Source organism: Trichosurus vulpecula, chromosome 4 (assembly GCF_011100635.1).
Source record: "Trichosurus vulpecula isolate mTriVul1 chromosome 4, mTriVul1.pri, whole genome shotgun sequence".
Lineage (NCBI taxonomy): Eukaryota > Metazoa > Chordata > Mammalia > Diprotodontia > Phalangeridae > Trichosurus > Trichosurus vulpecula.
The window spans coordinates 436,221,811-436,236,511 of NC_050576.1; the positions used below are offsets into that span (position 1 = coordinate 436,221,811).

At 36.8% G+C, this 14,701-nt stretch overlaps 1 pseudogene; it reads left to right on the forward strand.

Moving 5' to 3' along the window:
• Positions 1-727: 727 nt before the first annotated feature.
• LOC118847393 lies at positions 728-13,466 on the forward strand (annotated as a pseudogene).
• Positions 13,467-14,701: the final 1,235 nt, after the last annotated feature.

The following is a 14,701-nucleotide window of genomic DNA, read 5'->3' on the forward strand; positions in this document are numbered from 1 at the left end:
AGGTGTAGACTCCTGTCTTTGAGATCAATATGTTTTGTTTGTTAACATCATTGCTTTCCCCCCTTCTCTTCATCTATAGTGTCCTCTGTTTTTGTGTATTTTCAAGTTCAATCTGCTTCCTCTGTTTTTATTTCTTTAGTGATACTTGCCACTATGGATTCACGTTTTTCTATCCTGCCAATTATTTCTACTCTATAGGCCATAAATTCTGGTTTTATGACTCCTCTTTCTCTCTTTAACCATGTGGGAACATCCTGCTATGGTTTCATGTTCTCCTGGAAATCCATAGGGTCCTTTGCCATGCCAGATGTTGGGCTTGTTTAGATGTTCGGAAAGTCACATTCCTTCTGTTTTTAACATTTCTCTTCATTAATATGTTTGTGCTAAAAGTTTGTAATTGAGTTTGTTCCTCCTATGATCTTTAGTAATTTCAGTATTTTTTTCCTCATAATCTGTCTTACTCATGTTTGAACTCCTTCTCCTTTGACGCTAGATCCCCCAAGGGCTGGAACTCAATGTCATCTTAGCCTTCTCCCATTCCATCCCCCTCCACGCCCCCTCCCCTTATCTCATTCTCTGACTCTTCACCCTTCCCCTTTTCTTCTGTTCCTTCTCCCCTTCCCTCCCCTCTCCTCCCCTCTGTTCCTCTTCCCTCTCCCCTCTCTCCCCATCCCTATCCTTCTCTCTATCCTTTCTCCTTCCTCCCTTCCATGGCCTAGATAATGCCATGGTGGAGATGGCTGAGGAGGCCAAGGAGCCCGCTGAGGCAGAGATCACAGGGCTGTGCCGGGACATGTTCTCCAAAATAGCCACATACCTGACAGGCAAGCTGACAGCCGGGATTGAAGACTATAAACTTCTGGAAAATATGAATGAACTGACTAAATTTAATTATCTAGAAATGAAAGATATTGCAGTGAACATAAGTAGAAAGCTAAAGGACTTAAAAGAGAAATCTGCAGCACTTCAGCCTTATCTGGATCAGAGCACTTTAGCTGAGGAGCAAATAGCAGTTCTTAAGGAGGCAGCTTACAAGGTGGATGAATATTCAAAGAAACTAGAAGCAAAGTACCAGAAGACAGAGAGGTGACAAAAGAATTCTTCAGCAAAAAGATTTTATGGAATATTTCATAAGAACTGAAATAAATGAGATGGAACTTATCACTATGCTTCAATTCCATAAAGTGAAGCAGCGTTGCCAATTCAAGGAGAGTCACCACCTTTGCCCCCACCTTTGGTTGGATGTGTAACTTTAGACCACCCCTTGAAGTCTTCCTAAAAAATCCCTGGACCCTCATGTTCTTGTGCGCTTCATTGTGTGCCTTGGTCCGAGGCTCAGAAATCAGGAGCAGCCCTGCCTAGATTAGACAGAGATGAGAGGCTCTCATCTCCCTGTCCCCTTCCTTCTTCCCTTTCCCCTAGGGCTCCCCCCACTTCATAAACTGTTTTTGAACTTGAATGAGAGATTACGACTTATGAAGAAGAGGGGGCATTCACTTATCCCCAACACCACTCTTCCACAATTGATTCCTGAGGTCAAAAGAATTGTCCTCAACTGAATGTCTCTCTCCTTTCCTTCATTCCTGGTGGAACCACACACACGGGCATGCACACGGGCACGCACACACACACGCACACGGGCATGCGCACACACACACGCGCACACACACACACACGGGCATGCACACACACACGCACACACACACACACGCACACACACACACACACACACACACTCTTACCCTGCACCAATTTCCTCTTTTCCTTGTTTCTCCAACTGAGCACTAATTCAGGGCAGCGTGTTACCTCTTTAGGGAAAGCAAACTTCCATTTTCATGTACCTCCACTGCCTCCACATAGGGTAAGGTTAGACCAACAAATCATCTTGCTTGTTGCCATAGAATTGTTGGGTGAGGGCAGCAGAAGTAAGGTAATTAGTAAGTGGATCTGATAGCAAAAGCCTGTGATTCTCATTTTACCAACTTGCCAAAGAATGAGGCCTAGTTGGGGGAAGGAGGTTGAGTGAGATCCTTAGGAATAAGTATTAACCTTAGCTGCTTTCAATTCACCAAGTTTTTACCTCATTGAGGTTCTTGATGCCAGACTGTGGTGACAATTGCAATTAGTTTATATCTCTTTTGCATAATTATTATTTTAGAGAGGTCATGGGAGGTCATGAGAGTTGGACAAAACATCTAGTCTTCCATCTGGTCTATCACATGACCATGAAGTTTGGGCTTTTGATGAAGAGATGCCCATGTTGTTGATTAGATGTCCAAAAACTTTACTTAGATATTATTACAATGAGCCAAATGTAAGTAAAGTGAAAGCTTACCATTTATATTTTAGACTTAACAAAACACACATAAAGTAACTAAATGTGTTAATACACTTGGACGTTGATTGAACTCAGAGCATTCAAAAATACTTATGAGATCATACATTTTGAGTTTCAATGACATTTAGATATGATCTAGTATAAGCTCTCAATTCTTTTTTTTTTCAGATAAGCTGTAGAAGACTAAGAAGGCTAAATGACTTATCCAAGATAACACAGATGGTAAATCAAAGAACTAGACTTTAAACCCAAGGCCTTGTTGTGCTGCACCATGTGGGTTCTTGTATAATATCCAACAAAGAATGAATTAGCTAGACCCACCATTTTCCATTTTAAAAAAGTCATGTCTGTGTAGCTTCAGTACACATTGGTTCCCCTTTTTGTTCTCAGTCCCCAGAGTTTTTAAGCTTCCTGGACCTGCTCAATAACCACTAAAAAGAGTTTGAAGTAACCATTCACCAAGGAAAAACAGAGTGATTTGGCATGCTCATTGTCTTCCAGAAAAAATGAGAATTTAAAAGAAATAAAGAAATATCTGATCAGATTTGTGGAAAAGTAAAGAATTCATGACCCAACAAGAGATAGAGAGCATTACAAAATGCAAAGTGGATAATTTTGATTATGTCAAATTGAAATGTTTTTGTACAAAAAAAGCCAATGCAACAAGAATTAGGAGGGAAGCAGAAAATTGGGAGAAAATCTTTGCAACTAGTATCTCTGATAAAGGCCTCATTTCTAAAATATACAGGGAGCTAAGCCAAATATATAGGAATACAAGCCATTCCCCAATTGAGAAATGGTCAAAGGATATGAACAGGCAGTTTTCAGAGGAAGAAATTAAAGCTATCTACAGGCATATGGAAAAATGCTCTGGATCGCTGCTGATTAGAGAAATGCAAATCAAAACAACTCTTAGATACCACATCTCTCCTGTCAGATTGGCTAAAATAACAAATCAGGAGAATGATAAATGCTGGAAAGGATGTGGGGAAATTGGAACATTGTTGCATTGCTGGTGGAGGTGTGAGCTGATCCAGCCATTTTGGAGGGCGGTGTGGAACTATGCCCAAAGGGCTATAGAAATGTTCATACCCTTTGACCCAGTAATACCACTTCTAGGGTTGTATCCCAAAGAAATCACGCAAGCGGGAAAAGGACCCATATGTACAAGAATATTTATAGCAGCTCTCTTTGTGGTAGCCAAGAATTGGAAAGCAAAGGGATGCCCATCAATTGGGGAATGGCTGAACAAGCTGTGGTATATGAAGGTGATGGAATACTATTGTGCCATAAGAAATGGGGATGATGCAGACTTCATAACAACCTGGAAAAACCTACACGACATAATGCTGAGTGAGCGGAGCAGAGCCAGGAGAACGTTGTGCACAGCCACAGATATGTGGATTCCTTGAGGACCAACCCTGACATACTGCGCTTCTCTCAGCAACCTAAAGGGGCAAGGACAACTCCAGGGGACTCACGATGGAGAATGCTATCTTCATTCAGAGAAAGAACTGCGAAGTTTGAATACAGACTGAGGCACACTACTACATGCTCGCCCTTTCTGCTTCTCTTTTGTTTTTGGTTTTGGGGTTTTTTTTTTTTGTTTTTTTTTTTTTTGGTTCTGTTTCTTCTTTCTCATGATTCATTCCATTGGTCAAAATTCTTCTCCACGACTTGACTAGAGCATAAATTAATTCAATGCGAAGTTATACATGACAGTTATATGAGACTTCATGCCGTCTTGGGGAGGGAGGGGGGAGGGAGGGGAGAAAAACTGGAACTCAAAACCATGTAGAACCGTCTGTGGTAAACTAAAAATAAATAAAAAATAAATTAAAAAAAAAATATCTGCAATCATACAAAGTACAGAAATGAATAGAACTTGTCACAGAAATCTTAAATAGTATAGTTTCAGGAACTGAATACAAAGAAATTGTCTAGGAGGATGGGTGTAGGGATGAATAAATTGTAGAATGAAGCTGACAAAATCCAAAAGATAACCATATTTGTTTTAAGAAAGATAATGCCCATTGAACAGAATATGGCATGCAGTTATATGTCCTTTCTTGTAGAGTTCATTCTTCAGCACATGCTTTGGATAGACACTGAAAGTGGGAAACCAATTGGATCCAGAATTAAACTAAATTGCCTTGAGAGAGTTGTCAAGTTCTTTTCATGGCCCCATCCTTCTCTCTGAAACAAAGACAACTTCTTTAATTCCAAAATTTACTTGTGGCATTGAAAAAAATATGATTCCTGGAACACGTTGGTCTCTATATAAAAGCATTTGTGTATCACTCAAAGAACAATGAGGAGGTCTACCGTGGGTCCAAGAAGCCTAACATATATAAAAGAGTTGGATGAAGGCCCGGTGTAAAGGATATCAGTAGGAAAATGCATGGTTGAAATTGATGGGTTGATTATATGGTAAGAATGAGGTGCAGCAGGTAAACAACCTAAATTCTCATTGGAATCTCTGCAATGTCAGCATTAAGAAATTCCAGACTCTGGAATGTTAAGTGGGACCCTGGGTGAGAGCTTAAAAGAGGAGACCACTGAAAGTGATAGACTAGGAAAGAGCAGCACAGCCTAGGTCCCCCACTTAACTATACCACAAAGACTTAAATAATATACCTAACCAAGTCTTGATTAGAAAATCCAAGAAAAAAATGTTTTGTTTTGCTTGATTTTTTCCTGCCCAGGTTGGCATAGATAGAGGCATTCAGGTACTGCATGGAGCCTTGCATTGGGCTAGGACTGAACTATGACTGCGGGTTTTATACAAGGGAAAGAAGAGGACCCAGATTCAATATGGAAGGGCTTAGCACTATGTAGGGAGCAGGAATAGAAGGCAAAGGGCAGTCCTGTTGTTCATGTTGTAGATCTTGCTCTCAGATCCCTTGTGCTCTGGGGAGAAGACCTGGGTCTAGAGGTATGTCCTAAAGACCAAAGGGAAGCTCAGTCACTCATAGTCTAGGATTATTTCTCAGGTCCCATGTGGTTTCAGGAGAATATCTGTGCTGAGGATTCTGCCCCAAGGAAGAAAGCAGTCGGTGGACTGAGATTGTATACTGGGACAGAAGAAGGGAGCTGCTGTGTGTTTCTGGCATCTGGAGTGGAGAACGGTCTAATACGCAACCTGAAATCTATAATAGAATAAGCAGCAGAAAGAACTCAGATCAAAATGCAGAGTTTTGTTGCTATGAACCTACAGACCCCTCTAGCTAACTAATGTTGGCTAGGGTCAACAGCAATCTATTTTTGCTCTAATGAGGATCATACCCAATGTGGGATTTCCCAGACCCAAACTCTGGTCAAAGAAGTTTCAAAACTAAAACTATGAGGCTAGTCATTATTCTTCGTTCTCCTATTGGTAGATTTAGGAACACTGAAATTTTCCGGGTCCTCCGCATGAACTTCTTCAATCCAGACATTCCCTCCAGTAGTGTGTAGAATCCAAAACAGTCTAAATTTGGAAACTAAATCTGAAAGAATAATTAAAGAATAAAATGAGAAATACTGTCATAGTTATTAGGGTGACAATGATTTTCAACATACAAACCCAGAAAAAGAGAATGAAGCCAAATATTTTTTAAAGAAAATCTAATTAAAAAAAAAACAACTTGGGCATTAACCGAATTAGAATTCCTATGGGAAAAAATCAAGCAAGACTTTTTAAAAAGTTAAAGAAATTGTTTTTATTTATGTTATTCGTTTATTTTGTTACATTTTGAGTTCTAAGTTGTCACACTCTGAACTCTGCATTAGAGAAGGATATGTGTGTGTAGATATATGTGAATGTATGTGTGTGTGTGTGTGTGTGTGTGAAAAACCACAAAATACATACTTGCACATATCAGTTCTTTCTCTGGAGGTGGATAGCATTTTCCTTCCTAACTCCTTCATAGCTGATTTGAATGATCACTCAACACAGAATAGACATTCACAGTTATACTTCATGCAATAGTGTTCTTACTGTACACAATATTCTCTTGGTTGTGCTCATTGACTTTACTCTGCATTATTTCCTGAAAATTATTTTCATGTTCTTTTTTTGAAAAAACACCTTGCTTATCATTTCTGACAGCATAGGAGTATTCCATCAAAAGGCTGAATAAATTTAAATTATAAATGGTATAATAGCAATGCAGGAAAGGATTAAAAAATAGAATTGTAGAAAAGATAGTTGAAAAGATTAACAGATTAGGAGATTTGGTATAAGTTCTTATTCAGGCAAAAAGTTCAGTGAAAAGTAATATGGACCAAATAGAAGTTAATGACTCCATAACACAACCAGAAATACTAAAACAAAGGTTTGAAAAATAAAACAGGAGAAATGCAAAGTATTTCACAGAAAAACATATTGAAGAGAAATAATTTTAGAGTCATTGGACTGTCTAAAAGTCATGATTTTTTTCAAAAGGTCCTGGATATTATATTTCAAGGAATCATAAAAAGTAACTGCTTTAATGTCTTAAAATTAGTGGGAAAGTGAAAATAGAAAAATAAATAATCCATTGAAAGAAATATCAAAATGAAAACTAACAGGAATATTTTATTGTAAATCTAAAGTTTCTGAGTTAAAAAAATGTCAAACAGCAAAAAATAATTAAAGTACCAAAGACCCATAATCAGAATAACACAATATTTAGCAGCAAACACTCAAGTAATAGAGAACTTGCGATATCATATTACAAAAGGCAAAATATATAGGATTACAACAAAGAATAACTTGCCTAGCAAAATTGAATATAATCCTATGTGGAGGGTCTCTAAATAGAGGACTTTCAAGCATTCCTGATGATTAGATCAGAAGTTAGTAGAAACTTTGCAATGCAAAAAAAAAATAAAGAGAAACACCAAAAAGTGAATATAAACATGGAAATAGAAAGGGATAGGCAATAATGAATTTTTTACATTCTTATTCAAGTGTCCTCTCAGGAACCTAATATCATTTGAGGTCATAGTTGAGTCAAATCAGACTAGGAGATTAGGGATAATTTTGTTATATTTTGAAGATACTAAAATAAGAAATGAGAGGAATTGGAAAAGGAATATCCTGAGAAGGGAGGAAATGTGGGGAAAATTAGGGAGCATGCATAGAGATCTATCCAAATACTGAAGAGGTAGGAGTTGGGAGACACTTGAACCTCATTTCCATCAGAAGTGGTCAAAGGACAGAGCAATGTCCATCCATAAAGTTGGATGCAGAAATACATTTTACTCAAATGGAAGAGAATACAGAAAGAAGAGAAAATGGAGTAATAACGAAGGTAGATTAAGAGAAGTGTTAGAAACAAATGATGCAGACTCAAAACAGAGAAGATGAGTTATAAATTGTGGTCCTCCAATGTTCGAATTAGGGAATGGCTGAATATATTATGGAACATGAATATAATTCAGTTCCATTTCACTATAAATATGACTGGGACAGTTTCAGAGAAACTTGTAAAGTTTGTAAGAATTGATGAAAAGTGAAATAAGCAGAACCAAGAGAACAATTTATAAAATAACAAGGGAAAGGGACGGCAACAAGAATTTATTAACCTTCAACTATGTGCTAAAATAGGAAGGTAGGTGGTTCCATGGAGAAGACTCTGGAACTAGAGTCAAGAAAATCTAAGTTCAAATCCAGGCTCAGCCACTTACTAGCCATGTGACCTGGAGCAAATCGCTTTACCTCTGATTGCCTTAATCCACCGGAAAAGGAAATCACAAACCACACTATCTTTTCCAAAAAAAAAAAAAAAACCATGGATAGTATGGTCTATGGGGGCACAAAGTGTCAGACATGACTGAAATGACTGGACAACATGTTGGCAAACACTATGCTAAATGCTTTAAAAATATCTCATCTGATTCTCACAACAACCTTCTGATGTGATTGTTATTATTATCAGCCTTATACAACTGAGGATACTGAGGCAGGTCAAGCTTAAATGATTTGCCCAGCGTCACACATAGTAAGTGTTAGACTCTAGATTTTAATCCCGGTCTGACTCCAAAGTCTACAATGCCACCTGCCTTCCTTAACAACATTCTAAAAACAATTTTGAAAAAAAAATTAGAATGGTGGTCAATGTAATAACCAAGGATGATTCCAAAGGATCTATGATGAAACGTGCTGCCCAACTCTTGACTGAGGTGATGGGCAAAGGGCAAAGGCTCCTGGGTCCAAGAGAAAAATACTTACAGTAGCCAGAAAGAAACCTTTCAAATATTGTAGGACTACAATCTGAATAACACAAGATTTATCAGCTACCACATTAAAGGAGCAGAGGTCTTGGCATATGATATTGTGGAAGGAGCTGGGATTACAACTATGACTGATCCACCTAGCAAAACTCAGTATTATCTTTCAAGGGAAGATGGATATTTAGAGAAGGGAAAGATTTTGAAGAATTCCTGATGAAAAGACCAGACCCAAATAGAAAATTTGTTTCAAATACAAGACTCAAGAGAAACATGAAATGGGAAAACTGAAAGAGAAATCATAAAGTCCTCAATAGAGTAAAACTCCTTACATTCCTCATATGAGTAAATTTTAAAACTTCATGATTTTTAGAGCAGTTAAATGCTAAATAGGGTGCTAAATAGAAAGAGGTTATGGAAAGGAGTTGATTGTATTAGGATGATGTAAAAAAAAGGATTGGTGAGAAAGAGGGATGCCCTGGGAGAAAGGAGAATAGAGGGAAAGACTGGCAAAAATTATCTAACATAAAAGATGCATGCAAGGAAGTGCTGTTATGTTAGAGAGAAAACAGTGGAGGGGCAGGTAATACTTGAACCTTACTCACATCTAAACTGGTTTAAAGAGGTGATACACACACATAATTGGGTATAGAAACCTGTCTTACCCAATAGGGAAATAAAAGTGGAAGAGTATAACAGAAAGGGAGAAATGATAAAAGTAAGGTTGGATAAAAGAACAGTGGTCAGAAGCAAAATAGACTTTTGAAGAGGGACAGGATTAAAAAAAGAGATGGAAGAATAAGCAGAAGAAAATAGGTTGGAGGGAAATGCACAATTAGTGCTTGTAACTGTGAATGTGAATTTGATGAACTCACCCATAAAACAAAAATGGGTTGCAGAATGGATTAGAAACCAGAATTCAGTAATATATTGTTTATAAGAAACAGAGTTGTAATGGATAGTTGCACACAGAGTTAAAATAAGGGGTTAGAGCAGAATCTACTATTCTTTAGCTGATGTAAGGAAGGCAGAGGCAACAAACGTCATCTCAAATAAATCAAAAGCAAAAATAGACTTAATTAAAAGAGATAAGCAGAGAAACTGCAACTTTCTAAAAGACACCATAGACAATGAAGTAAGATCATTATTAACATATATGTACCAAATGGTATAACATCCAATTTTTTTCTTAATAGTATTTTTTCAAATTATATGGAAAGAAAGTTATCAATATTCATTTTTATAAAATTTGAGTTCCTATTTTTCTGCCTCCCCACTCCCCAAGAAGCAAGCAATCTGATATAGGTTACATGTGTAAAATTATGCTAAACATATTTCCACATTAGTCATGTTGTGAAAGAAGGATCATAACAAAAGGGAATTACCACAAAAAAGGAAAAAAAAAACAAAAATAAGTGAAAATAATCTCCTTCAACCTGTGTTCAGACTCCATAGTTCTTTCTCTGGATTTGGTTAACATTTTCCATCACGAGTCTTTTGGAATTGTCTGGATCATTGTATTGTTCAGAAAAGCTAAGTCTATCAAAGTTAAGCATTGCACAGTGTTGCTGTTACTATGTATGATATCCAAATTCTTAAAAGAAAATTTAATGAATTACAGGAGGAAATGAAAAGTGAAACTATGCAAGTGGGGCAACCTCATCTTTCCTCTCTCAGAGCAAGATAAAATTAACTATAAAATAAATTTAAAAAGAAGTTGAGGAGATTAATAGACTTTTAAGAAGTTTTATATAATGGGCCTTTGGGGAAAATTAAATAAGAATTCAAAGATATATACCTTTTTTCTAAGCTGTACATGAAACCTTCACAAAAATTGGCCATTATTTGACCAGGGCATGAAAACCTCACAAAGAAATGCAGAAACACAGAAATATTATGTATTCTTTTTATGACCATAATGCAATAAAAATTATGTTCAATAATGGGCCATAGAAGCAAGGATTAAAAATTAATGGGAAACTAAATTATCTAATCATAAAGAAGTAATGTGTCAAAGAATAAATCATACAAACAATAAGTGATTTCTTTAAAGAGGATGACAATAATGAAACAGCACACAGAGATTTTTGGGATGCAGCCAAATCAATACTTAGTTGAAAATTTATATCTTTAAATGTTTACATCAATAAAATAGAGAAAAACTGAACCAAAGAGTTGGACATGAAATTTTGGAAAAGAAGCTAGAAAAAATAACAAATTCAAACTCCCCAATTAAACACCAAAATGGAAATCTTGAAAAACAAAAGACAGATTAATAAAACTGAAAAAAAGCTATTGAACTAATAAATAAAACTAGAACTTGGTTTTATGAAAAAAATACAGTAAAATAGATAAACCAACTGTTTAATTTGATTAAAATAAAACCATCTTAACAATATAAAAAAATGAAAAATGTGAATATATCACCAAAGAAAATAAAATTAAGGCAATTATTAGAAGATATTTTGCCCAATTCTTTGCCAATAAATCTGACAACCTGAGTGAAATGGATGGATATTTATGAAAATAAAAATTCCATCGATTAACAAAAGCAAAAATAAGATACTTAAATAGGGGCAGCTAGGTGGTACAGTTAATAGAGCATGGGCCCTGGAGTCAGGAGGACCTGAGTTCAAATCCAGCCTCAGATACTTGACATTTACTAGCTGTGTGACCTTGGGTAAGTCACTTAACCTCAACCACCTTGCTTTCTTCCCTCAAAAAAACCCTTAAATATCCTTATCTTAGAAAAACAAATTTAACAATCCATAAATGAGTTGCCTAAGAAACAATTTCCAGAATCAAATAGATTTTCAATTAAATTCTACCAAACATTTAAAGAACAATTCATTTCAATATTATGTTATGTGGGAAAATAAGCAAGAAGAGAGTCCTACAAAATTCTTTTTATGTTACAAATATGTCTCTGATACTCAGATCAAGAAGAGTAAAAATGGAGAAAGAAAACTATAGACCAATTTCATTAAGGAATATTGATGCAAATATTTTAAATAAAATACTACCAAGAAGATTACAACAATATATCATAAAGATCATACACTGTGAACAGGTGAGATTTATATTAGGAATTCAGGGCTGGTTCAGTTTTAGAAAACTATCATAATAATTTACCATTTCAATAACAAATACAAGAAAAATCATATGATTGTCTCAATAGATGCAGAAAGAGCTTTTGACAAATTCCAGCACTTAATCGTATTAAAAAAAATACTAGAAAGCATAAGAACAAACGGAGCGTTCCTAAAAAGAAGTAGTATCTATCTAAAACCATCAGCAAGCATTATCTGTAATAGAGATAAACTAGGATGGTCTCCAATAAGATCCGGGGTGAAATAAGGATGCACATTACCACCACTATTATACAATATTGCACCAGAAATGCTAACTATAGCAATTAGAGAAGAAAAAAATATAGTAATTAGAATAGTTAATGAAGAAACAAAACTATCACTCTTTGCAGATGAGACGATGGCATAATCATAGAAATCTAGAGAATTATCTAAAAATAGTTGAGACAGTTAAGAACTTTAGGAAAGTTGCAGGATATTTTTAAAAATTACAAAAATCATTAGCATTTCTATATTTCACCAACATAATTCAGCAGGAAAAGATAGAAAGATAAATTTCATTTTAAAATAATGAAAGATAATATAAAATACTTGGGAATCTACCTGACAAAAAAACCCAGGAACTATATGAAAACAATTATACTTTCCACCCAAATAACATCCAATCTAAATAATTGGAGAAATATCGTGGTTAGGCTAAGAAGATATAATAAAAATGACAATTCGACATAAATCAATTTACTTATTCGGTGCCATACCCATCAAGCCACCAAAGAAAGCTAAAGTGAATAGTGACGAAATTCATCTGGAAAAGATCAAGAACCTCAAGGGAATCGACAAACATGTTTTTGAAAAGATTCCAAACTATTATTTCAAAGGGGATAATCAGCAAAACAATCCGGTTCTGGTTATAGCAGCGGATAACGAGAATCCACAGCAGCTAAGGACCATAGTGATCTGGTGTTTTTCATAAACCCAAAGATCCAAGCCTTTGGGGTAAGAATTCAGTATTTGACAAAATTGCTAGAAAAAGCGGAAAACAGTTTGGTGGAAACGACACATGGATCAGCATCTCATACTATACACTGAGAAAAGGTCAAATGGATAAATGATTTAGACAAAATTGGTGGTATCACAAATAAATCAGAGCATCATTGAAAAAATATACCTTTCAGATCTATGAGTAAGAGAAAAGTTTGTGATCAAACAAGATAGAAAGGATCACCGGACGTAAAATGGATAATTTTGATTACATAAAATTTAAAAGATTTTGCACAGACAAAACTATAGCAGCCAAAATTAGAGGGAAAACAGGAAACTGGGGGAAAATGTTATAGCGAGTTGCTTTGCTAAAGGTCTCACTTCTCAATTATGTGAAGAACTGAGGCTCTTCCGCAGCCAGATCGCGGCCGTCACAGGTTACGTGCACGCTCCCCGTCGGCTCCGCCGTACCGCCGCAGCATGCCCACATGGCTGAAGCTCACCTAGAACCACGTGCGGGAGCGGATGCACAAGCTGGCCAAGCAGGGCCTGACGCCCTCCCAGACCGGTACCATCCTGAGGAATTCTCACGGCGGGCACAAGTATGATCTGTAACTGGCGACAAAACTTTGAGGATTCTAAAGTCCGAGGGACTTGCCCCTGACCTTCCTGAAGGTCTTCATCGCTTGATCAAGAAAACTCTTGCTGCTCTAAAGCATCTTGAGAGGAACAGAAAGGATAAGGATCCTGAATTCCATCTGGTTTCGCAGGAGAGCCGAATTCATCGGTACTACAAGACCGAAAGAGCGCTCCCACCCAATTGGAAATATGAATCATCCACCGCCTCTGCTCCGGTTGCATGAATTTTGGTTTGTGTGCTTAAATAATAAAGTCACATCTACCTAAAAAAAAAAAAAAAAGAACTGAGCCAGTTAATAAAAACAAGAACCCTTGCCCAATTGATAAATGGTGAAAGGATATGAAGAGGCAGTTTTCTCAAGAAACACAGCTATTAATAGTTATAGGAAAACACTCTAAATGACTACTAATTAGAGAGTATAGATTAAAACAACTCTGGGATATCACCTCATACCTATCAGATTGGCTAACATGACAGAAAAAGGAAAATGACAAACGCTGAACGAAGTGTGGAAAAAATTGGTAAAGTTGTGAACTAGTCCAACAGTTCTGGAGAATACTATTCTCACAAGTCTGTGAAACTGTGCACACCCTTTGACCCGGCAATACTGTTACTAGGTTTGTATCTCAAAGAAAGTGAAGAAAAAAGAAAGGACCTATTTGTACAAAAAATATATATAGCATCTCTTTTTGTGGTGGCAAAGAATTGGAAATTGAGGGGTTGCCTATCAATTGGATAAGGGCTGAACACACTATGGTATATGACTGTATAGAATGTTATTGAATTTTTTCAGTTGTGTCTGACTCTTCATGACCACATCTGGGGTTGTCTTGGCAAAGATATGGGAGTGGTTTGCCATTTCCTTCTCTAACACATTTTATAGAAGAGAAAACTGAGGCAAACAGGGTTAAGTGACTCACCCACCATCATACAGTTAGTAAGTATGTGAGGCCAGATTTGAATTCAGGAAGGTGAGTCTTCCTGACTCTAGGTCCAGTACTCTATTTATACCACTTAGATGCTTTTAAAGCCAATCTGTAAATGAAAGATCTTTCAGGCCCATTGAATAGGCCTTAGGTGGGACCAGCAAAAGGAGGCCTGATTAGAGGCAGGCCCAAACACTTTCACTAACTAGGTGTGAGGCCCCAAGCTCCACATCTTTTTGTAAGTAGGCTCTGAGCCCTCAGGGCAATGAACAGGGATTAAGAGCTTTGAAGTTGGCCTTTTGCCTTTGGGGGCAAACTCATTGAAAGAGTGTTGGTGACAAGACTCTGAGTAGCCACTGAAGCAGCCTCACTGGCTTTGAAAATGCAGATCTTGGTGCTTCTCTCTGGTAACTATGTATTGCTATGGATATACTGATTTGTATTTATTTGCTCTGTTTATATAATGTATGCTTGTAATTTCTGTTTGTATTCTATCTGAAGTTCAGGACACTGGTTTTTTTCCCCTGAACTA